The 25,423-nt window shown below is 46.4% G+C and overlaps 1 protein-coding gene across 7 annotated transcripts in view; it reads left to right on the top strand.

Annotated features, from left to right (window-relative positions):
• Positions 1-1,991: 1,991 nt before the first annotated feature.
• The window catches only part of LOC144765147 (uncharacterized), a 158,062-nt gene continuing 134,630 nt past the window's right edge, over positions 1,992-25,423 (top strand). For 2 of the 7 annotated variants that reach the window (XR_013597689.1, XM_078650328.1), the window contains exons 1-3: positions 2,023-2,057; positions 20,869-20,919; positions 24,649-24,766. The gene's annotated coding sequence lies outside the window, so the exon portion shown is untranslated. Of the gene's footprint in view, positions 2,058-20,868; positions 20,920-24,648; positions 24,767-25,423 lie in introns of all 7 variants that reach the window. The other 5 variants (XM_078650323.1, XM_078650334.1, XM_078650320.1 and 2 more) reach the window with 4 other exon arrangements.

Below are 25,423 nucleotides of genomic sequence, written 5' to 3' on the forward strand. Positions count from 1 at the left end.
TCAGTGCACGATATGTGTGCGCGCTGTAAAGATCCTTCTATTTTCAAAAAGCACGGTTTGGTATTATAGTCCGTGCTTGGATGCTACAAGGCAAATACAAAGGACAAACGGGGACTACCATTAGTATCCGAGCAAACATCCATATCTAGGAAGAAAAAGGGCGCGTGGTGCGAGTTAACTCTAACCGGCGTCACTTCTAACCTGTATGCGGCATCCTCCGTGATCCTCACTCGTCACCCGGCAACTCAGTATGGTCGAGAGTTCAGAGCCGGATGCCAGAAGCACTGTAAAAGAGTGCCAACCGTGCAATAGCTAGACCGTTTCGCCCGATTCGACGGGTGAAAAAGCTTTTATTGTTCGATTATTTAAAATCATTACAATATGCTGACAATATAAAAATAGTTATCTAAAAAACGACATGTTATATTCCCTATTTTTTTTTTACTCCAGTCAGTTCAACATAAAACCTTCAGTAAAATGTCATATTCTAGCTATGCAGTTTAAAAACAAGGTGCATTAATTATTATTATTATTTTTTTTTTAAATGGGAGATATGACACCTCTCCCCCTCTCTGATTCGACGGTTTAGTAAACTCAGCCATATTGGATGAGTATCTGTGCCCAAATCTGGTATGATAACCGGAAACACCCAGCTTTCAGTCCGGGGCCCCATATAATCGGTGCAAGTGTATTATAGTTAAGAGAAAGAGTAACTCAATACAGTAATTATTAGTCCACTGAATAGTATGTTCGGCCACGTCGACAAACACACATTCGTGCCCTCCGAATATATATTGCTTAAATGACACTAATTGTACGCAGGAATAGGCACAGATCCAGCCCATATCTTAGTATCATCATCCTAACTGCACTGCAGGAGTATCTGGTGTGTGACAAATGCGGCATCTTGCAGGGGGCTTTGGTTTCCTCAGAAAACATAATCTGCAAAACCATCAAATTCCTGCCACTCTTGTGATCACTCGGAGGGTCTGTACAAGTAGTGACCGGTGACTGACTCAGCTTCTTGAACACCTCAATGCTCCCCCCGCCCGTCCCATGACCACACTAGGAGCCTGGCAGCAGCAGCTCCAAACTTCTCCCAGCCCCAGCGGCTGTTTACATGTCCCAGATACAAAGCGACCAACGCACCTTAGAAACCGGGATGCTGCAGACAGGTCTATAAAAGAGTCTCACGCGCCGTGCAACTGCGCATGCGCGCAAAACAGACACTGTCTCCAGCACGCGCAAAGAGTCCAGTACCAATGGAGCTTGGAATCTGAGATTAGAGTGCCTCACCTCTCCTTGTGCACCGCTCGTGGAGGCTGCAGGGCCTGGGGGAGTGGTGGGGGCACGCTGGGGGCCCGGATGCCTGTGAGGAGTGTGTCCCGGTGTGTTATTGCCCCCGGAGTGACGTGCACGCTCACGCCGAGCCACAGGCGCGCGAACAAAACATGGCGTCTCAAAGCTGCGCACGCGCAGGACCGCTGGTCACTGCTGCGCATGTGCGGAGCGAAGACACTCTTTCCTGTCGCCGAGTTAGGACCTTGCTCGCAGTGCAGCCTGTGAACTGCCCTGGACAGAGGACTCTCAGCCACACTGCGCATGCCCAGAGTAGTTCCGGTCAGTTTCACTGCGCCTGCGCAGAGCAAAGACTCGACCCATAGAGGAGCCGAACCGAAAGGCTTTGCACTCACATACATCTCATTCATTGTGTCCTCGCGCGCACCCCGTCCCCCCTGTCCTGGCACTGAGCTGTAGCCCTTCACTGCGCTGTCGGAGCCTATGCTGTGAATCTTTCTTGTAACAACTTCTGGAGTTCGATTGTAACGGTAGATATCTTTCGCGCATGCGCAGTTGATCGCTTAATAGGCCTTATTTTGCCCACGCGCCGCTGCAGAAAGCAGTGTCTGTCCCCGGCGCATGCGCAGTTCATCTAAGGCTCCTTAGCCCGCGCGGTGAGAAGAGTGTCTGTCCTTGACGCATGCGCAGTTGTTCATCCACAGGCCCTCTTTTAACTGGTCCACAACAGGGACCACAGCACCCACATGAAACCCCAGGTGAGGTCCAGAGATACAAAGACTGTCTGGCGCTGGAGGGTCTCGAGCCTGCTCTCCGAGATTCATGTTTGTTGTTGTTGTTGTTGTTGTTGTTGTTGCATCGATCGATGATTATTTTGTCTCAACAATGCTCCTTGGCCCTCACTGCTGGAGTTGGGTCGCTCTTTTCAAGGCCTCAGCAAACGGTGACATTTGTTTCACCTTAAAAGTCTGTGATGAGAAGATCGACTTGAATCCCGTTTGTGGCTTTCACCAGAGTGAAGGGGGGCAGCCCCGCCAATCGAAAGTGAAAGAACGCACTCCCAGGCAGCACCGATGCGCCTCATTGTACCTGGGCCTGGGCCTGCACAGCATCATCTGATGAGGATAAAACTCCCCAAATATGTCTCAACCTCACTAGGGCCTCAGTAACCAGGCAGCGGTCAGCCAATGCCCATCAGGTAAACAAGCATTGGCATAGCCAGTAGGTCTCGCCTCTGGGACCTTATAAGTGTTTAGTTATCCAGCACAATATCCTTGGTGCAACAACATCAACTGTTGCATGGCTAAACACGTATAAGGTCCCAAAGGCGCAACCTATTGGCTATGCCAATGCTTCTTTTCATTGGTTCCTGTTTGTGCCTTTTAGAGATGCATGCTTCTGTTTCGTCCTCCTGTCTAACTACTTCCGCCTTTTGATGATCTAGATCACGGGTACTCACAAACATTTACTCGGGGGCCGCAAAGTTTGGTCTGTGCTGTGACCGAGGGCCGCACTGATGCCAGCAGGGTGTAAAGTCGGGGTAGGGAAACAAAGCATGTATATCTAGTGGCTTCCTTTAAGAATGAAGGTGTTCCTAAAGTTAAAGGCCTTGTTACTTCATTTTCCTAACTGCAATTAACCTTTAAATAAGTGTTTGCTGTATATGTACGTTTCTTGTTCATGTTAGTTCTGACTCGAGTAAACAGCAGCCCAGTGCTGCTGCTGCCCATGGGTCCGCAAGTAAAGACCTGAAGGGCCTTATGCGGCCCCCGGGCCGTACTTTGAGTATCACTGATCTAGATCCTTCCGGCGACCACCCCAGCTACATGTGTATTTCCATGTTCTTCAAAAAGGGGTCGCAGTTGAGCCGACAGGCTTGTCAAGTCTTCAAGGAAGTGTGAGTGTGACGAGGCTGGTGTATTTATTCACCACTTAACTAATCAATCTCCTGTCCCTCCGTCCTCACGTAAGCCACAATTTGTGACACATTTGCTATTTTAAGGATTGTAATAACATCACTTTTGTATATTTAAGTCCATACAGATACTGAAAACAGCAAACCGCAAGTACAAAAATGAAAAGTACAGTGGGCACGAGCCGTAAACAAAACAAAAAATAGGTTTCAGAGGGGCAGGGTTTGTTAATTAGCATAGGCAGTGTGCAGTAATGCCACAGAGAGGGACATTGCAAATCTATTATGCATCTCTTTAATGGTAATGAACCGCCATTCACGTAATATAAGCACGCACATGAGCAGCGTATATCCTCATGTACATGAATAAAGAAGTCTTAAATGTATTTTGGTACAACAATGTGGGGGAGTTTTAATGAAACGTGGGGGAACATGTTAACATTGACTTTCATTGGGCAGAGCAAGTTTCCAGTGGGAGAAAGCTAAAATATTGTAATGCATGATATAGAATGAATATAGTGCTCTCTGAATCTGACTTGCATATCTTTGTACTTTTTTTACTGCTTTGCACAGATATTCTATGCAGTAGTCTATTATTATTTTCCTTGATTGCATGATAGCTGTGCATTACTGTTAGCTTATAGATGCCACTTCTTCAGCTATTCACTAATGGTGAGCATTTTTAGTTTGGTGCCCGTAAATATTCTCTATCTCAGTGCGACCCTGATAGTTGGCAGCCCACTAGCGATTCATTTGATGTTTACTAAATACCAGGCAGTTGGGGTAAACCTGCTACTTGCTACCAAATGGGTGTTTGGACACACAACAAACTGAAACAAACATTTGCAATGCAATTGGTCTCACACTTACGCAAGTTTGAGCTATTGGCATTGTAAATGACAATGCCTTTTATTTATGTTTTGGGTTTCAAAACATAAATAAAATGCTTTGTCATTTACAATCCCAATAGCTTAAACTCGTGTAAATGTGCTACCTGTTGCATTGCAAATGCTTGTTATCTTCAGTCTCATGGTCTTTTTAGTAACATTAGAAAACTTAAATTTGAAGCTTTTGTGTGGGCTCTTATGGCCTAGGGCGCTGTACACACAACCATACATTTCTAATTCGTTGTCAACAAAGTTTGAATTTGAATGATTCTGCCCAGGTTTAACCAAAAGCTGTCAGTTACTGAAACATTTTGCATAGTGTATTTTCCTGTCAACAAATAAACATGTGTGTGGCATAAATGCCTTAGTGGCCGCTTACTTCCTTGAAGTACTATTTTCCTTACAGTAAAGTCCCCAATTTAATTATATTCAAATGGCATTAGATTTATGGAATTCCCCCTTCCGACCCCACAACAGAAGCAATCCTATGGATTACCTAGATACCTGTGTGTGTGGTTTGATTGCCACAGTTGTCCTTGAGGACTCCGGTTCTGGTGTGCATTACTGGGTCAATGGTGAAGATGGACATATAATGTTTGAAGAAGTTATGTCCAGTGGTCCTTTTGGCAGTGGCTATAAACCACTCGCGCCTCTTTGTCCCATGCTCCACTGGCATCCCCCTGATTTTTCATGGAAGATTAAATCTGCCCCTGTAAGTGTATCCCGCCCCTGGGAAGCCCGTGGGATCTATTCAAAGCCAATGGCCTGTTACATTAAACCACGCGAGCTACCGGGGCAGAACCCACAGATGGCCGCCGCGGTGCGTGTATCTGCGGCGCGGCGGCCGTGCTCTCAGGGCTTCTACGCGTTTGCTTTCTTGGCCTCCAGGTGTAATATTACTGTAGCACCCATGCCGCAGGCCACGACTCTCATTCAGTCCATTTTTTTCGTAAATGTATTGTTTGGGTGAGGGGTTAAGTTCCTCTTAATTTCCAACAGGAAGAGGACTTTTCTGCAGATGCGCCACTGAAAAATCTTTTAATGTTATTCATTGCATAGGAAATTAAGGTGGTGGACATGGTGGTGGTGGATGCGGTGCGGTGGTGGTGGACATGGTGGTGGATGTGGTGGTAGACATAGTGGTGGTAGACTTGGTGGTGGTGGACGTGGTGGTGGTGGATATGCTGGTGGTGGAGGTGGTGGTGATTGACGAGGTGGTGATTGACGAGGTGGTGATGGACGCGGTGGTGTTGGACACAGTTGTGGTGGCCGCGGTGGTGGACGTAGTGGTGGTGGATGTGGGGGTGGACGTGGTGGTGGATGTGGTGGTGGACATGGTGGATGTGGTGGTGATGGACGTGGTGGTGGTAGACGTGGTGGTGGCCTCGTGGTGAACGTGGTGGTGTTGGTGGATGTGGTGGTGGTGGATGTGGTTGTTGTGGACGTGGTGGTGGATGTGGTGGTGGTGGATGTTATGGTGGTGGACGTGATGGTGGTGGATGTAGTGGTGGACGTGGTGGTGGACATGGTGTTGTTAGTGGTTGTGGTGGACGTGGTGGTGGATGTGGTGGACATGGTGGTGGTGGACATGGTGGTGGTGGACGTGGTGGTGGTAGATGTGGTGGTGGTGGTGGACGCGGTGGTGGTGGACGTAGTGGTGGTGGACGTAGTGGTGATGGACGTGGTGGTGGTGGTGGACGTGGTAGTGGTGGACGTGGTAGTGGTGGACGTGGTGGTGGTAGTGAATGTGGTGGTAGTGGATGTGATGAAGGATGTGGTGGTGGTGGATGTGGTGGTGGTGGTGGTGGACGTGGTGGTGGTGGGTGTGGTGCTGGTTGACGTGGTGGTGGAGGTGGGTGTCATGGTGGTGGTGGACATGGTGGTGGTGAACGTGGTGGATGTGGTGGTGGTGCACGAGGTGGTGGTGGTGGTGGAAATGGTGGTGGTGATGGACGTGGTGGTGGATGCGATGGTGGTGGACATGGTGGTGGTGGTGGACGGGGTGATGGATGGGGTGTTGGTGGATGTAGTGGTGGTGGACATGGTGGTGGATGTGGTGATGGTGGTGGACGTGGTGGTGGTGGGCATGGTGATGGTGGTGGACGTGGTGGACATGGTGGTGGTGGACGTGTTAGTGGTGGACGTGGTGATGGTGGTGGACATGGTGGTGGTGGACATGGTGGTGGTGGACGTGGTGGTGGGTGTGGTGGTGGTGGACATGGTGGTAGTGGTGGTGGTGGACGTGGTGGTGGTGGACATGGTGGGGGTGAACGATGTGGACGTGGTGGTGATGGACGATGTGGACGTGGTGGTGATGGATGTGGTGGTGATGGACATGGTGGTGGTTGTGGACGTGGTGGTTGGGGTGGAGTTGGTGGTGGTGGTGGACGTGGTGGTGGACGTGGTGGTGATGGACGCAGTGGTGTTGAACGCGGTGGTGGTGGATGTGGGGGTGGACGTGGTGGTGGACGTAGATGTGGTGGTGGTGGCCTTGTGGTGGCCGTGGTGGTGGTGATGGACATGGTGGTATTGGTGGATGTGGTGGACATTGTGGTGGTGGATGTAGTGGTGGTGGATGTGGTGGTGGTGGACATGGTGGTGGTGGTGGACAAGGAGCCTCGTATACCACACATATAATAATACAGAACAGAGCACCCTTTCGAGTGGATGACAGTGTAGGCCACATAACTTTCAAGCCAGTAACCCCCCCATGCATGCACTCATCCTGCACACACTTTCCTTAAAGCGACTTCCTAGCTGGTGACCCGCATGCATGCACTCACCCTGCAAACACTTGCCTTAAAGCGACTTCCTAGCTGGTGACCCACGTGCATACCTTCACCCTGCACACACTTTTGTTGCAATAACTTCCTAGCCAGTGACCCCCCATGCACGCACTTACCTTGCACTCACTTTCCTTGCGGTGACTTCCTAGCTGGTATTCACCATGCACGCACTCTCCCTGCAGTGGCTAGTGGCTACCTAGCTGGTGACCCCCTTTGCACACACTTTTCCTGCAGTGACTTCCTAATCGGCTGTGGTGACTTCCTAACTGGTGACCCCCATACACGCACTCCCCCTGCACACACTTTGTTGTAGTGACTTTCTGCAAGAAGCCTCTCTATGCACAATCTCACTGACACACTCCCTCTGATATAACGTCTGCACAATGGTTCCCGGTGCACACATTTCTCTGAAGACACGCGCCTTGCACGCACTTTCCATGAGGGGTGTCACAGCGATATATATACCGCCAGCGCGTTTTCAGGGCATCGGTGACGTATCACGCACTGCTGGCAGACAGTTGTTCTCAGTCACTACCTGCACTCACAGTCCCCTCACAATCACGCTGCACACACCTTCAACGAGCAGCCCTTCATCGCTGCACACAGCCCTCCAGCAGACAGTCATTACACACACTGGTTCACCCTCTCCTTGCTTCCTCACCACCTGCACGGATGAACCTTCACTCGGTGATTCCATACACTCACTATCACCCGTGCACACATCCACTCTCCCCACAGTGACTTCTTGCAGTGTGCGCCCTATTCACACATCAACCACACGCATGCACACACAGTCCCGGTAGACAGGGACTTCCCCTCCCATACAAACTTACTCCTTTCAAGATCTCACTGTGACGGCTCACTACCAGACGCGCACCTCCGATCACTCCCCGAGTTACACCTTCAACCAGTGACGCGCTGATCGGCCTCCCTCCGTGGGGCATCCAATCTCACACCAGAGGGCGCCCGTTTACACACTTATCACACTATCTGCTCCATCCTTTTGTTGTTGTTAGCCACTGCCATGGCACTCCTCACTGTGGTAGTGCCCCCAGCCTCCCCTCTTCAATGCCCTCGATGAAGTCTGCAGCGATCCCCTCTTGTGCACAGCTCCCAGGTACACGTCAGTGTCCTTCTCCCACCAGCAATGTCCCCTCTCCCCCCTTGCAGGGCATCCCTTGCCCTCTGCAGCCCCCGTCCCCGAACCCTGTGTTACCCTTCTAACCCCCAAATTACTGCTTGTCTACTACAGTGCCCTTTCGCTCCCTCTTCAGCACATCTGTTACCCCCACCAGGCCCTCTCTCGCTCAAGAAGTGCAGCTTTCACACCACCTGGAGTTCTTTCTCACCTCTAGCAGAGCCCCTCTTACCCTTAGTAGTGCCACTCTCATCCCCAGCAGCACCCCTCACAGCGTCCTCTCACCACCCCACAGCATCTCTCACATCCTCGCAGCACCCATCACACCCGCAGCGCCCATCAGACCCTCGCAGCACCCATTACACCCTTGCAGCGCCCATCACACCCTCGCAGCACCCATTACACCCTCGCAGTGCCGCTCTCACACCAGCTACAGTTCTCTCACCTCTCGCAGCCCCCTCTCACCCTTAGCAGCCCCCCTCAAGCTTTGAAGCCATCACTGTTGCATATTTATCTAATGCAACTAACAACCATTGACAAAGCCAATAGTCCTGGCTTGTAGTAGATGTAATGTTACTTGTTATATATGGATGGAATGGCGAAGCAGCAAAATACCAGTGGGGCGACACACTATGCCGAGCATGTATTTTCAGTTTGGGTTTTTAAGCCACGCCCTTCATTACATCGACCACGTCCCTCTGGGAGCCATCACAAGGTTTTTCATTCCACTTAAAGCCCTTTCTCCGGTATAGTGACTTCCTGCTGAACTGGGAGAACAAGTTCACTCAGACTTGGCAGTCAGCTCCAGAGAGACTAATCCATGCCCGGGCCCCTCATCCATTGGCACCTTGTGATTCTTACAGCGTTACAGTTCATATCTCATTCCCCTTATTGGATTTTGTCATTTTAGTGTCATTTTGTTCAATACATTTTACTTTTTTTTTCTATTTTGGTTTGGGTTTTTTATTGTTTTGCATTTTGACTTTTACTTTTTTGGTTTCTGCATACATATTTTACATATTACCTTAAGTTAAGCCTGCCTATTCCGTGCTTAGGTACCAGGGGGTTGATCCTAGGTTAATTGAATGGCTTTGAAAGTTCATTCTGACAACGGTTGTGATTGTTCCTCATCTACCGTAAATAATAATTCAGTTTCTTACAGAAACTATCTGAAATTATCTGCAAAACAGGCAGGAGACAACCTACCAGGCTTGAAGCACCCTGTGGACAAACTGGAATATGGGAATAGTATTGTGTGGCAATAGAACCTCTAAAAAAATTCAGCTTGGAGGTGAACCAAGAATCACGCTTGAATGTCACAACTTTTTAAAACAAGGTAGTCAGGAAAGTGTGGCGAATATATTGCAGCTCTTTGCATTTTGGCAGCCCCAAGCAAATTTGAGAACAGAGTGGATGTATGTAGCAGAGACGAGTCTGTTCACCCAATGTGAGTGGTGAGATCCGCTTTGCTGGTCTGCCTAAAGTTATGATGCTGCTGACAGTGGCCTGTCTGCTAATATCGATGGCGTGACTGGTGGATCTATGAAGCCAAATAAGAGAAAGTTATCTTCCGACACCACAGTCTTCGTGACTGTGTGGTAAATAAATAAATAATACCTCTATTTTTGACTAGACATACAATAACAGATAGCTCAATAAATAAGAGTCAAGATTCGAGGTAGCTGGAGTTTGCAGGTTTAATACAGCATAAAGGACAGGAACAGGACAACCTGCACGGGAATAGGATGGCAGCGCTGCACAACTTTTAATAACAGGACACAAGTATATATAGTTAAACAAAATACATGATGTTCAATACAATAGGCGTAGCAGTGGGCAGGGCCTGTAGCAGTCGCGAAAGATAAGGCAGAAAGTAGGTGTAACAAGAGGCGTGAACAGGGCGTATACATAGACATGTGATGTAAACGTAACGGAATATGTCATAAATGGGGCGGAAACATGGAGGGGGCTACCTAAGGAGCCGGGACCTCTAACCTAGTGGTGCGCGCAAGCTGGCAATGACGTGTTACTAGGAGGAACTGGGGGCTATGACTTCTGCGCTAGAAGGAGAGACGAAAGTCTGGAGAGTCAGAGCGACATGTACCTAAACACTATCTAGTATCTGATGTTTAGAGAACATGTTGATAGAATCCAAAAGTTATCAGGGCAAAGGCTAACAGACACTAAGACTGGTGCATGCATTATTCTACATGTAGTGCGTGTTGAGGAATATTAAATGACCATTAATACAGTATTTCTCTTACATGGAGACGTAAAGGCTAGACCATGACGGAAACTATTGATGCGATTCAGTAGCTTAGGAATGCAGGGAAGGAGAGCTGGACTGATAACTAGAATCATAACATACTCTTGGCAGACTGGAGGCAGAGCCAGGCCGAGCCGGGCACTGTGAGGCAGGAAGTAAGTGAAGGGTCAGGGATACAGGTGGGGGCTGTATCGCTCCTCGGAGAGGGTTTAGGAGACAGGAACTGAATCTGAGTCCGGGCCCTTTTGAGGCCTAGAAACGGGGATTTTACAATGAAATAACGTGCACACTGTGAAACGTGGCAACATAACTTTACATAGGCCTGATGCTCGTTGTATTCACGAAAACTAGGAACTGGCATACTAGAGATGGACACAGCTGTAATTGCGTCTTTAATCGATCATAGGGAATACATATGCATATTAATCATGCACATATAACATAAGATGGGGAACACGTAGGGACACAGAACATGGCAAAATTTACTTTTCCACATTCCCTCCTTGTCACTACGTTTCCATCAGGAAACATCAATATTCATGATACCATCTATCATTTCATACAGTATCATTTGCTCGTCTCGAATTGCCTTGGAACGGGACTTAGGACGGGACTTGGGACTAGGAATACAAGAGGTAGCACAAATGCCGCAAATCGCAGGGCCACATTGTATACAGAGGCAGCAACTGAATATGATCGCTACTGCAATACCTAGAAATGACAATACTTTCCATCCCCAGGCAGAAATTATACTCCAAAACCAACCGGACCATGTCCAGGTGCCTGGATTCTGGTGTAACTGATGGGCAATTTTATGAAGTCTGGTTATAGCTGAATAAACAGACGGCGCGTTATTAGGAATGAAAATGCAGCAACTAGATCCGATGACTCTACATGCTCCTCCTCTATCGGCCAGTATGACGTCAAGAACGAGACGATTTTGGAGCACGACAAATCTCATAGCAGATTGCTCTTCGGTTAAGTTACCTAGGGCAGAGGCAGTCTCATTCACTACTGCTTCAAGGGTTCTTGTTAACCTACGGATTAACTTACTATTCTGGATAGGTCCTATAAAAAAGAAGAATCCTTTATTGAAATCTGTATACTGTTCTAGAGCAGTTTCAGTTTGATCGACAATCGGGGACTCGATCTCCCTTCTATGTCTAATGTGTACTAGATGTGTGTTTCTGTGATAATCAGATGGGGCTAGAAAAACTGGTGGCAGTAGGAAGGCAATGTAACAGGTTCCATCCCAATCGAGGGGCAGACGAACATATGCGGTCTGGCCACAAACAAAATAAGAATGACGTGAAGCTTTGAAAATAGATTTCCCACTGTCACTATACTTGACAATAGTAGTACAATCACTATGTCCTACATGTGCGGAACCATTATTTCGGACACATAATTCGCCTTTGACTGGTAGTACTGAAATAGCAGGTAAGTCTGGAGTAGGATCAGACTGAACATTCAGAACCATGAAATTCGAAGAATAATTACCCAAATTATAAACTTCATTTTCTAGATCTAACCCTGTTCTGTGGGGAAGACCTTGCTTGTCTGGAAAACATGTACTGTTCAGAAGGGACATATCATTTGAAGATGACGTTAACGTGGACCAGGCTCCACATGAACCATTATGTGAAAACGGATAAGGAAACAGTGGCAGAACTCCCTTCGGTGTCTGGAAAGGGGGGAGTCGACCACACACCCAACAATTAGTGGCATTGCTGGTCTGGTGTGAATAATGTAACATACGGATAAAGGTATTGTTGCGCATAGCAAGACGATAGGATAGTTCGTGAGGAGGCAGATCACTAAACGTATGCTCTACTGTAGCATTAGAAAACTTATTTACATGAGAAATTGGAAAACATAAATGAAATGCATAACTTGTACAGGTAATCATTAAACTCAAAAACAATATAAAACTTAGAAAAACGATACATCGGATAGAGTTTTGACTAACTCTCTCACTATGGGGGTCTATCTCATACATGTCAGATACCTGTCTAACCGTTTCACCCAGGGGGACTTAGACAATTAAACTGGCTGACTTATTTTACTAGACCGGAGCTTACTTTTATACTCCTGCTGTGGAGTTTTCTCTAACAGGGAATCCTTTGAATCAGAGTCAATAGCGGGACAGTCCTTGATAATAGTATCTTGGCAGTCTTTAAAATCTTGACAATCCTTGGAAATGTTCTTGGAAACAGTTTTTAGTCGGAGTCCGTGAAATTTCTTGACATGCGACAGGTGCACCCACCCTTCCTGCCTTCCAACTTGACGGCAGTACGGGTGGTCAGAAGGACTAACTTCGGTTCCTTCCAGCGAGGCTCCAGCGGACTTGAACGATCGAAATTCCGGATTAAAACCAGGGTGCCGGGAAGGACCTCGTGTGGCTTGACTTCAGTATTGTCGGGAAATGCAGCGGCAACCTGTGAACGACAAGAGTGTAGGGCAGACATCAAGGAAGCTAGGTAATCTGTCAGCATATTACTGGAAACATCTGTAATACTTCGGGGTCTAGGTGTACCCCACATATTCGGGGGAGGCCGAATACGACCTCATAAGGGGACAGACCTGATCTGGAGTGTGCGACCATGCGCATATAGAATAGGGCAACTGGCAGGGCTACTAGCCAGTCTACACCTTTCTCTTTGCATACTTTGGCAATACGGATTTTCAGGGTTTGATTATGTCTCTCTACAAGACCTGCTGCTTCAGGATGGCGTACACAATGGAACTTCCACTGGTACCCTAGCAAAAGGGAAACGTGCTTCATAAGTTCAGATGAGAATGGCTGGCCGTTATCAGAATACACGACCCTAGGGAGTCCATAGCGGGGGAAAAATTCACGAACCAACTGCTTGGCAGTGGTCGCGGCTGTGTAATCTGGGACTGGATATGCTTCTGTCCACCTGGACAAAGCGCATACAACTACAAGGACATACTTGAAACCTCGACATCGCTCCATCTGAATATAATCCATCTGGAGGACTTCAAAAGGGTGGTCAGGGGGTTGGAACCCACCTTGTTCCACCGGGACACTTTTACCTGGATTGAATTGACAACATATCATACAAGTACGGACTTTCTGCTTGGCTGCAGCTCGTAAATGCTTGTTAAACCAAATGTTCTGGAGACTGTCTATCATGGCTTTTTCTCCTAGGTGTGCAGGACTATGTGCGGTATTAATAATGACTTGAACCATAGAGTCGGGGAGAAACCATGTGGCTTTTCCCTTCGTCACCCATCCCTGATCTGTCTGGACCCCTCCTTGTTCGGACCATTTCTTAATTTCTTCAGGAGTAGCATGTGACTGGATATCTATGACATCTTGAGTAGGGTCCTTAACTGTCATACAAGTAGTCTGTTCTAGAGTTTCTTGTTAACTGGTATGTCTGGTGTCTGTGCTGTAAGCTTGGCTGTTCGATCCGCTAGATCATTTCCTTGGGAAATAATGTCTGTAACTTTCGTATGTGCTTTGCATTTCATGATAGCGATAGATGTCGGTAAATGTATTGCATCTAACAGAGCTTGAATAAGGAAACCATGCTGAATCTTGGTTCCATGAGAAGTCATGAAACCTCTCTCTTGCCAGAGCACTCCAAAGTCGTGTACGACTCCGAATGCGTAGCGTGAATCTGTGTAAATATTAACTTTCAGGTTCTTGGCATGTATGCAGGCTTGTGTCAGAGCGACTAGCTCTGCTGCTTGAGCAGACATGGTGTCAATACGGTGTGTTTCAATAACTTCAGTGTCAGTAGTCACTGCATACGCGGCTACTAGTTCTCCTGTACTTGTTCTCATACATGAACCATCCACATAAAGTGTCAGGTCAGGATCTGGTAACGGAATATCTGTCAGATCTTGTCTTGGCTTTGTCATAGTGTTAACTACTTCCACACAGTCATGTGTGGCAGGATTTGAAGTAACTGACGGTAACAGTGTAGCAGGATTTAGAATGTTGCAGCGTCTGATTTCTATGTGTGGCTGGAACAGTGTCAGTTCATAACCTGTCAATCGTGCAATAGTCAAGTGCTGAGTCTGTGTTCGGTTTAAAAGAACTTCCACGGAGTGTGGAACTTGTACTGTCAAGGAATGTCCTAACACTATGGAATCACTTTGTCTAATAGCTAGTGCTGTGGCTGCAACTGACTTGAGGCACGCAGGCAGAGCCTGGGCTACTGGATCTAATGTGCTAGAAAAATAAGCACAGGGCTTGTATTGTCCTGCTTGATCTTGTGTGAGAACAGATAATGCTGTACCATCGCGTTCTGTGACAAAAAGTGTAAAAGGCTTACTGTAGTTCGGTGTTGCTAGAACAGGAGCTTGACATAAGGCTTTCTTTAATTCATTAAAAGCAAGTGTATGTTCAGATGTCCAAGGGAGGACAGTCGATACGGCTGCCTCCTGTGTCGTTGACTGTATCAGTGGCTTGGCTAGAAATGCATACTGAAGAATCCATTGTCTGCAATAAGAAGTGAGCCCAATAAAAGCACGTACCTCCTTCTGGGTCTTGGGCTGAGGAAGACTCGCTATTAACTGGATACGGTCGGGTGTCAACTGCCTACCCCACTTGGACAGTAAGTGGCCTAAGTAGATCACTTGCTGGACACAGAATTGAAGCTTTGAAGGGGACACCTTGTGCCCCATCTCGGCTAGGAAGTACAGAACTGTAAGTGATGCTCGCTCGCAAGCATGTTCAGAACGGGCTGTGATCAGTAGATCATCGACATATTGGAGCAGGGCAGTGTCAGTTGGCATGTGAATATTGTCTAGTTGTCTCTTAAGTGCTTGACTGTACATACTAGGACTTTCTGTGAAACCTTGAGGAGCTCGTGTGAATTTATAGCTCCTTCCATTTAAACAAAAACCGAAAAGGTACTGGCTGTCTGGATGAATTGGAACACTGAAAAATGCATTCTTGAGGTCGATTACGGTAAAGAATATTGCCTCAGGATCAATAGCTGTCAACAGAGATGAGATATCGGGAACAACTGGGTACTGGGGAATGATACATTTATTGAGTTCTCGAAGGTCAATCACTAATCGATATACTGGGGGTGCATTTGGATCAGTACGTTTCATGACTGGAATGATAGGAGAATTACATACATTGGAGTCAGTTTCTACAACTACTCCTTGAGCAATGAGCTCGTCAATAATTTTGGATAAGGCTGCTACAGCCTCAGGTGGCAATCTGTACTGTCTGATTCGTGGTAACACTACACCTTGCTTGAGAGTCACACGATGGGGTGTGATTTGCATAAAACCAACATCAGTTGGACCTTGCGCCCATAGATGCTGGGGGACATTCAATAATCTTGGATCAAAATCACGTAATACATAGTGACCCTTGAAGTCACGTAAAAACAAACGTATTCCCTCTGGGGAACAACAAATAACTGCACCTAATTCTTTCAATGTCTTAATGCCTAACAAATTTTCTGGACATGACTTCGTAAGTAATAGATCAGTAGTTCGGGACAATGGACCAACTTCTAGAGTAACTGGTTTGGAAATCTCGTTAACTATTGGCTTTCCTGAAAATCCAAGGGAAACATTTCTAGAGCCTGAGAGCGGAGCCCCTGGAACCTCGTCATGACTAATAGTAGTCCTACTTGCCCCTGTATCAATCAAAAACTTTCTGTCTTTCCCTAATACTTGACTGTGAACATAGGGACCCTCTTGATCTACAGGAATCTCGATGAGAGGCAAGCCTACCTCCCTCTCTAGGCTGTTTCATGAATACGCTTGATACTCTGGATACTCGGACTGTGCATACTGGTACATCTGCTGTGTAACATGCTGTATTGCAGCGATAGGCTGCGGTGCTGTAACTGTCTGTTGTGCATTCTGTGGCTGAGAAGTCTGTGAAACTTGTTCTTGTCTAGGCGGACGTGGTCTTTCTTTAGTTTTACCAGTGGCTATATTGTGTTTCAGAACTGCACACTCGTTTATAAAATGACCTGGCTGTTTACAGTAATTGCATGTCCCTTTAACGGGAGCTGCAGGATGACTGGCTTGATTCGGACCCCTCTTCTGACTGTCTTGTGGAACAGATTGTGCAACTAGTACTTTCATTTTCGTGTTTTTCATACGTCTTCTCTCGTGTTCTTGCTCTTCTCTGATTCTATTCTGGTGATACTGGAGCATCTGTAACATCTGTGACGGGGTGCTAGCTTGCCATGTACTTTCGACTTTCAAAACTCGATTCTTAACTTGTGGACTTGAATTCTCGACTAATTTAGTAACAAAAAGATGAGGGTATGACTCGCTACTCGTCTTTAAACCACTGTTTATTATAAAACATTTCTCAAATCTAGAATAAAAATCACTAGTGTCTTCGTCTTGTTTCTGTTTACAGGCTGAGATTGCATCCCAGTCTTCCTTTTTAGTGGCTAATAATCTAGGCAAAACTTGTATCAATAATTCTGGTAGTTCTTTACATTTGTCTCCAAGACCGGTACCTGGTACTCGTATCTTATCTTCAGCTTCTAGAGCTGTCCAATCGATCTTTTTCTCTCCCACCTCCCAATCCTTTTCCTTGAGTTTTTCGTATATGCCCGCAGGCAACAGGACTTTTAACATTTTAATAATATCTGGATACGTGTATTCTCCCATACGGAGCATGTCTTTTAATTCTCGGTGGAACCCTGCTGGATCTTTGTCGTGACAGGGAATTAATTTCTTCATCTCTAAGAGTTCCATCTTTGTAACTGGGGTGTAAACAAATACTCGTTGCATTTCACCACCCGTTGTCCTAACTGGGTGTACTTCTCGTAACGGATGCTGTCTATCTATGTAAAACGGTTTACTTTCTGGAGGTGAGACATGAACAAAATGTGGGTTCAGAAACGTTCTATATTTATGGCGCTGTTCTAGAATGACACTAATTAAATCGGTACCTAAACCTTTCCATCTATACTGGAGTAACTCGTTCAGGATATCATGTAACGGACCTGGATCAGAATGTTGACCCTCATACAGCGTAATGAGGTGCTGGATCATATACATACCCACCAGTCGCTGCTCGGCTGGGGGCAGTTTCAGAAACATTTGTGCCACTATTTCGTCTGGAAAAGTGGTAGAATCAGTAATCCATCGGACTGCTGATCGGGCTAGTTCTTGTTCATGCATGGTACTTAATTCACTATAACCGATTCGTGATTTCAGAATGTGATCGGTAGCTTGAAATACTTGTTCTAGAGAGCCTTGTTCTGGTGCTGGTAGATGAAAGACTTTCTTGTGTTTTAGGCGTAAATGTCGGTCTGGAAATCTAGATTTACCTACATACGCTATTCTGGCGGTATTCTCGTCGTCTACCTCTTCAGTAGGAGAGTCATTTTCTTTCTCGCTTCCTAGAGCTTCTTTGCGTTGTTCGTGTAACCTTATTATTTCTTTACGTATTTTCTTGTACATACTCTCTATACTATTGAGTGTCTTGTGCTTACCCTCGGCTATATTATCACTCCACTTTGTCAGAATTTTCATTTCGTTCGGATCTTTAGTCGGGGAATCTTGTTCCCGTATTAAACAATTGATCAGAAACTTTAATAACATGAACTGGATCTCAGATTTTCTGAGAGACATGACTTCACCGATACTTTCTGGATCGTCTCCAGTACGAATGAAACGATACATTCTGTCTAGATCTTCTTTCATATTCGGTAGGGTGACCAAATACTCGGACACCTGCCTTATACGTACGGAATATATAACCATACTATCCTCGCCTGGGACTGGATCATAACAGCATTCAGTAAGAGCTCGCCTGATTTCTGCAATGGACTGATATTTAGGCGTACGCTGTAACGCACGTTCATGTAACTCGACTGGCCCTAGACGTCTACTTGGCGGCGGGGTACCAGGAGGACCTCCTCCCGCGGCCCCTAAGCTGGAATTGTCGACTGATACTCTTCGTGCTGGCAGACTGACTGATGTGGCGGGAATTTGTACTACGGGCTGGACCGGGGGTACCGTAACAGGTACTGCAACAGGTGCCCCGGTGACTGGAGGAACAGGAATTACATTATTTACAAGAGCTGGCGGAGCAGGATTCGCATATTCTGGGACTGTGTCGTCCAAATAGGACGAGAGAAAAATATCAGCTGCGGTCGGTTTGTGACGTAGCTTAATCGGAACTAATGGCGGCGGAAAATTACATGGTGCTTCCGGGGTTGCTTTTGGCAAGCCCTCGGCAAGAAGAGGATACATACCCTTAATAAGGGCATTCCTCTGTCTGTCTGTCTGACTGTTCGGTTTTAACTCGTTCACCTATTTCGATTAGTTCCCTTTCTTGGGCTCTTTTTGAGGATTCTCTACTTAATTCTGACTTTCTGATTTCTTTTTCGGTTCTTTTATGAGATTCTTTGCGCCATAACTCGATGGCATCTTTCTGTGACTGTCTGGCTTTCTTTTTCCATAATGCTTCTTCTACTCGCATGATGCACTCGGCATCCCATGTACCCGATACGGGCCATCTATATTTCTCTTCTAACTGTTTGGTGTACTCCACCCACAAATCTAGATACAATATGGCACTTATGCCATGCTTTTGATACATAAAATGACCTGGACTGTCCCTAGGCGGGACAGGAACTGCTTCTTCTAACAGACCTTTTCTAGTTTTTAACTGACGTAACTTGGAAAGCAATGGCATGACTGGGCTGGAGTCTAGACACAATACAATACACAATGAACACGATAATTACTGAAGAAACACCACTTTCATACCACGACATTGAAATACATGAATGACATTTAGGATAACAGTTCGGACAAAATACTACCTGGAATACTGAAAACAGAATACATGAATTTCTTGAGAACAGAACGGGCTAGAACAGAAACTAGATGCACTGCTAAAACAGTACGAAACTTACCGGTCTCATAAAGAGACACGTCAGGACCCGCATCCACCTAAGTGGACACTTCATGTTGGATCTGTGTACCCAAACCCACGGACCAGAGACAAATTAATTGACCCTGTCTAGATACTACCCCAGCAACGGTACTCACCGGGCAGCAAGAACGGAAGGCCTCGGACTGGACTGGACTGCTACGACGACGGACGGACGAACTTCGGACTTCTGTTACGGGTGGGCCTCCGGATACCTCGGACCTTGGACTCTCGGCTTGGGCTCTGGTCGGGACTCGCCGCGTTCCTCCACCGCCTCGTCTGGATGCTGGACCGCAACCTCCGTCTCCTCCGTGGGCTTGAGGGATACTTGAAGCAGAAATATCTGCACGTGCACGGTATGGTTCCGTCACGGCTGCAGAGGATCAGGGGGCTTGCGTGGCTTCACCGGCGCGTGGGGAAAGGGCAAGTCCCTATTCGGGCGCCATTATGTGGTAAATAAATAAATAATACCTCTATTTTTGACTAGACATACAATAACAGATAGCTCAATAAATAAGAGTCAAGATTCGAGGTAGCTGGAGTTTGCAGGTTTAATACAGCATAAAGGACAGGAACAGGACAACCTGCACGGGAATAGGATGGCAGCGCTGCACAACTTTTAATAACAGGACACAAGTATATATAGTTAAACAAAATACATGATGTTCAATACAATAGGCGTAGCAGTGGGCAGGGCCTGTAGCAGTCGCGAAAGATAAGGCAGAAAGTAGGTGTAACAAGAGGCGTGAACAGGGCGTATACATAGACCTGTGATGTAAACGTAACGGAATATGTCATAAATGGGGCGGAAACATGGAGGGGGCTACCTAAGGAGCCGGGACCTCTAACCTAGTGGTGCGCGCAAGCTGGCAATGACGTGTTACTAGGAGGAACTGGGGGCTATGACTTCTGCGCTAGAAGGAGAGACGAAAGTCTGGAGAGTCAGAGCGACATGTACCTAAACACTATCTAGTATCTGATGTTTAGAGAACATGTTGATAGAATCCAAAAGTTATCAGGGCAAAGGCTAACAGACACTAAGACTGGTGCATGCATTATTCTACATGTAGTGCGTGTTCAGGAATATTAAATGACCATTAATACAGTATTTCTCTTACATGGAGACGTAAAGGCTAGACCATGACGGAAACTATTGATGCGATTCAGTAGCTTAGGAATGCAGGGAAGGAGAGCTGGACTGATAACTAGAATCATAACATACTCTTGGCAGACTGGAGGCAGAGCCAGGCCGAGCCGGGCACTGTGAGGCAGGAAGTAAGTGAAGGGTCAGGGATACAGGTGGGGGCTGTATCGCTCCTCGGAGAGGGTTTAGGAGACAGGAACTGAATCTGAGTCCGGGCCCTTTTGAGGCCTAGAAACGGGGATTTTACAATGAAATAACGTGCACACTGTGAAACGTGGCAACATAACTTTACATAGGCCTGATGCTCGTTGTATTCACGAAAACTAGGAACTGGCATACTAGAGATGGACACAGCTGTAATTGCGTCTTTAATCGATCATAGGGAATACATATGCATATTAATCATGCACATATAACATAAGATGGGGAACACGTAGGGACACAGAACATGGCAAAATTTACTTTTCCACAACTGAGACCAGTAATACTGAAGACTCTGAGACTCACAGCAGTAATTTCTCCTTTCAGGGCGTTATTGCTGCAGATGGAGTGAAGCCCAGAAGTAAGCACATTACTAAGGTACCAACAAAGTTTAATATTGTTCATTTGTACTAACAGTTTCTCTTTTGCAGCTTTTGAAAATGCATTTTCTAGTTTTGTTGCTTTTTGGTTAGTTTTTTATTGTAGGCTGTTATCTTCGGTTTAAAGGGAAAGATGTTGTAGTGTGTGACTGTGGCGTGGGATCAAGAAGAGACCTAAGACCAGTTCGGGGTAGGTAAGGTTTTATTTTGGAAAACGTCAGTTGTTCTAAGGTGCTCTGCTCTGACCCAGTAGGGATTCCGAATTGAGCTACCTTGGGTATCGGACCTATCCATTTTTTTAATAGATTGATGTGAAAGGTCTGCCTCCTCGAAGGGGAGATCTGGACCCTGTAAGTGGTTCTCCCTATGGTGTCTACTATGGGATAGGGACCCAGCCATTCACTCCTGAATTTATTAGTGGAGGAGGGTAACAACACTAAAACCCAGTCTCCCTTTTCTAGGGTTCTCCATTTCTTGCCTTTGTCATAATATTTCTTTTGCCTGTTCTGGCTATTTTCTAAGGAAGAGTATGCCAAATCTCTCAGTTTATGTGAGACAAATCTAGCAATTTATAGACTTCCTTCATCAGTCTGGAAACGAACGGGGTCCCATGGTCTGTTAAGATTTCCTTTGGAAATCCCACCTTCGAGAATAATTCTATCAATTTCTCGGCTATGTTCTTAGCATTGGGGATTCTTAAGGGAAAGGCCTCCGGAAACCTAGTTGTGTAGTCCACTAGGACCAGGGCATAGGAATGTCCTTTTGCAGTGAGCTGTTGGGGTAGCACTAGTTTCTTTTGGATCACGGACTGCCTGCATCCTGAATCCAACAGCGCCCTTATTTGTCGTTGATTGACCGTTACCCTTACATAGAACGATGGTCCCATCTCAGCAGTGTACATCACGGCCTTAGGTATGTACCCCACCTCCATTGGTTCTTCAGGGGCCTTTCTTCTGGGACACAGTCTAGTGATATGGCCCCATTCGCCGCACTCAAAGCACTGGGGGCCTTTGAAAACTGGTTCCTTTCTTATGGGTTTCACTTTTGGCTGCTCTGGGCCGACTTTGAACTTCCTCTCGGGTTTTGGCACTGCGGACATCTTTGTAGTTTTTTTCTCGGTCCCAAGGGAGAGACCTAGGCTGCGCTCGGGAACAATTGGTGGCCATCTCTACGGCTTGTTGGGCAGGAAGGCCAGAATGTTGCTTAAGCCAACGTTGGCTTCCGTATGGTAATGCTTCCAGAAACTGTTCCAAGTATATACTAGTCATTATCTCTTCTTTGGACCTGCTCTCGGGTTTCAGCCACTTATCGGCTGCCATTTTTAACCGGAGATATAGAGTCTTGGAGTTTTCACCAGGAATTCCTTTTTCTTTCCTGAACCGTACAAGATAGGCCTCTGAATCTAATCCTAAGTGGTCCAGGATTATTTCTTTGATCTCTTGATATGGCGTATTCGCTGTGGCATTGGCCACCTGGTATGCAGCCTGAGCTTCCCCGGTTAACAATGGGGCCAGAAAGAAGGGCCATTTTTCTTCTGCCCAACCACAGGCTCGGACTGCTCTTTCAAAGTTAGTCAGAAAGGCCTCTGGATCCTCCCCAGCGTTGTATTTTTGTAATGATACTCCCGAGGGATGCGTCGGGGTGGCTCTTCGTTCCCCACCGGGTAAAGCACTGGGTTGTTGGACCGCCTTATTTAAGCCTTCGATTTGGGCCGTAATGGTGTTCTTGAAAATTTCCCTGTCTGCTTGAGCCGACGTCATTTGTCTTTCTACCGGCCATTCTAACTTTTCTTGTCCCTTTATAAGGTGTTGTATGATTTGGTCCATCTTCTGTTGCGGGATGGAAGAGGGATATCCCACTTCTGACACCTGTTGTGGCGTGGGATCAAGAAGAGACCTAAGACCAGTTCGGGGTAGGTAAGGTTCCAGTCATGCTGATAATGAGGCAGAGAGGGGGAGGACGTCAGTTCACTACGCCACCACTCAACATTATCCAGTTCTTTTCCTCCCGTCCCCTGCCCAGTGTTACAGTGAACTTAATGCTGCATTTTGCATTTCATTACCATCATTTGCTTACTCTGGAGAATCTCCAGGGTGTAGGAGGTTTGCTGTTCCAGAGTTCTTTCTTCAGCTTCTGGGAAGTTATCACTCTGTGGCGATCTGTGGTCCTGTTTCTCTGCTCTTCTTGTAGTAGCTCTTATCAGAGCTTCATCCATCCGCCAACGATAATAAGATGCCAGGCATCACCCTCCACACAACACAGACTATGTTGGGCAACGTCTATCTTCTCGGCGCAGTTAGAGTGAGGATAAAGTTCTTCGGACCCATCAGGCTGTGAATGTAACCTAAGGGCTTAAGATGAAATGAAGAGCTTACCTCCTTCCTGAGTGGCTCCAGACTACTGTGTGCAGACCCGATAGCTGGCAGCACCCTGGAGTATGTATGTATAAATCAGATTATGTTGGAAGTAACCTGCAATATAGTGGCAGGCAGCACCCTGCCGTAGAGTAGGGTTTCTCATAGTGTTTTCATTACTGACACATTAATGGAGATTGTCTTTTAACAGGCAGAAGAACAACACTTGACCATACATTTTTCTGGGTTTGTCTTTAAAATGACGTACACATTTGGAATGGCATTTTGTTCTGCTGGAATAATAACACGAGTTATCTTGCACTCTATGTTGTTGCATGAATTGTAGGCTGCAATAAATTCCATGTTTCATTCAGACAAGCTTTCTACAGGGCACATACATGATTTGCTGCTGTAGAGAAATAATGCTCCTGTGTACTGTGGCAGACTCAGAAATATTGAAAAACTTCATGATTTCTCTTTCAGTACTTCCTAGTAAAATCTTTCACTTTTTGACTCCTACATTTAGCAGAAACGTAACTTAGTACCATTAAAATAGTTGTGATGGGGAACATTCATGTGGGGTTAGGACTGGCTCGACCAGAGAGCTTGCTGACTTGGAGGAGTATGGAGTTGACCACATTACCTGGTCCGGTGTGGAACCAAGCCAGCAATGCTTTGCTGCAGGCTCATTTGCCCTGATAGCTGGTCAACAGTGAGGAGGAGGAGGTGAAGATCTGGCTAAGTGTGCCATGAGGCTGGCAGTTCAGTACATCCCTTAAAAGTGAGCTTTGAGTCGATGTAGTGTTCCTCTTGTACCACGTGCAATTCATCCTCTCCAAAGCCTCAAGAATTCCTGAATGTGAAGGGCGGCTGATTCTGATTGGGTGCTTGATAGTTTTCCAGAAACTCATGTTCTTGATTGTTCATGTTTGTCAGTAGTCAATTAAACACGCCCAGGGGTTTTATCTCTTCAGTTGACAGAAAAGCTGCAATAAAAGTTTCTTTGTCGTTGCAAAAAAATATGAATGGCCAATGAGCCTCTGCCTGTCAAAGAATGGAAGGGCTGGGGAACTGTCAGTCATCTCACTGCTAAGCAGAGCAGTGTCATGCTTCATCCTCACTCAGGCCTCTGATTTTGACCAACATCGCTTAGAACACTGGGACTTTAGAGCCCATCCTTTTAATGAGAAAAATAAAACTACAAGTCCCATAAGCAATAGTGGTGGAAGGTGTCACGCATGACCCGGGGCAACATCCGATTCAGCGCATCCAGTTCCATTTTTTAAGTATTTGACACAATATTAAATTTATAACCTTTGTTTTTTATGGTCATGAGTCACCAGAATACTAAAAACGTGTCTTTTATTTTCAAGGTCAATTAAGTAATGGTCACCAGCTTGGAAGCTCTGTTCATTCTTCAGTATTTGTCATTGATCTCCACGTGTGGCTGTTTTGGGTCTGCCCCTGCATCGTTCCCGATAACTCGCACAGGTAAGGAGCTTGTCGCAGCAACATGATAACCCCATACTCGTCTGTAAGAAGTGCGCTCTGAGGCAGGTATCCGATCATTTTTGTGAAACAAGGAAGGGCCAATATCTGCTATGTACATTTGTTAAAATAAAACAGTCAAATCACAGTATACTGTTCCGGAGGTTCAGTCCCAGCAACATTATCTGTAACTGAACGCAGACACCCTAGGAAGCATGTGCTTTTAAGACAAGTTGCGTTCACTCACCTGAAGGTGACTGCTTCATCATTGGGCTATACTCCTCACCAGGCCGGCGCTACAATGCCTGGCGGGTACCACAAGAGGGCACTTTGTCGGAGATCTTTTAATAAGTACGCCGGATGAGCATAGCCATGTCTGAACTGGGGTGGCAGAGTGGGCTAAAGAACGGTGATGGATTAAACCCAGATCTTTTAACTGGGTGTGAGTGTTTGATTGATTCAGATGCTCCGTCCATCACCACACCCTTTTGTACTGGATGAGCATAGTAGGACAGAAGATGTTTTGTCATAAGATGTGAGATTGGTGAAGTCTGAATATAAGATCAACTATCGACCAGTTGCCGCAATATAGTTCATGTGATCTTCCTGGTCCATGTTGAGATTAAAAACAGCGGCAGAGAAATTGAGGAACTAATTGCC

Source organism: Lissotriton helveticus, chromosome 1_1, assembly GCF_964261635.1.
Source record: "Lissotriton helveticus chromosome 1_1, aLisHel1.1, whole genome shotgun sequence".
NCBI lineage: Eukaryota > Metazoa > Chordata > Amphibia > Caudata > Salamandridae > Lissotriton > Lissotriton helveticus.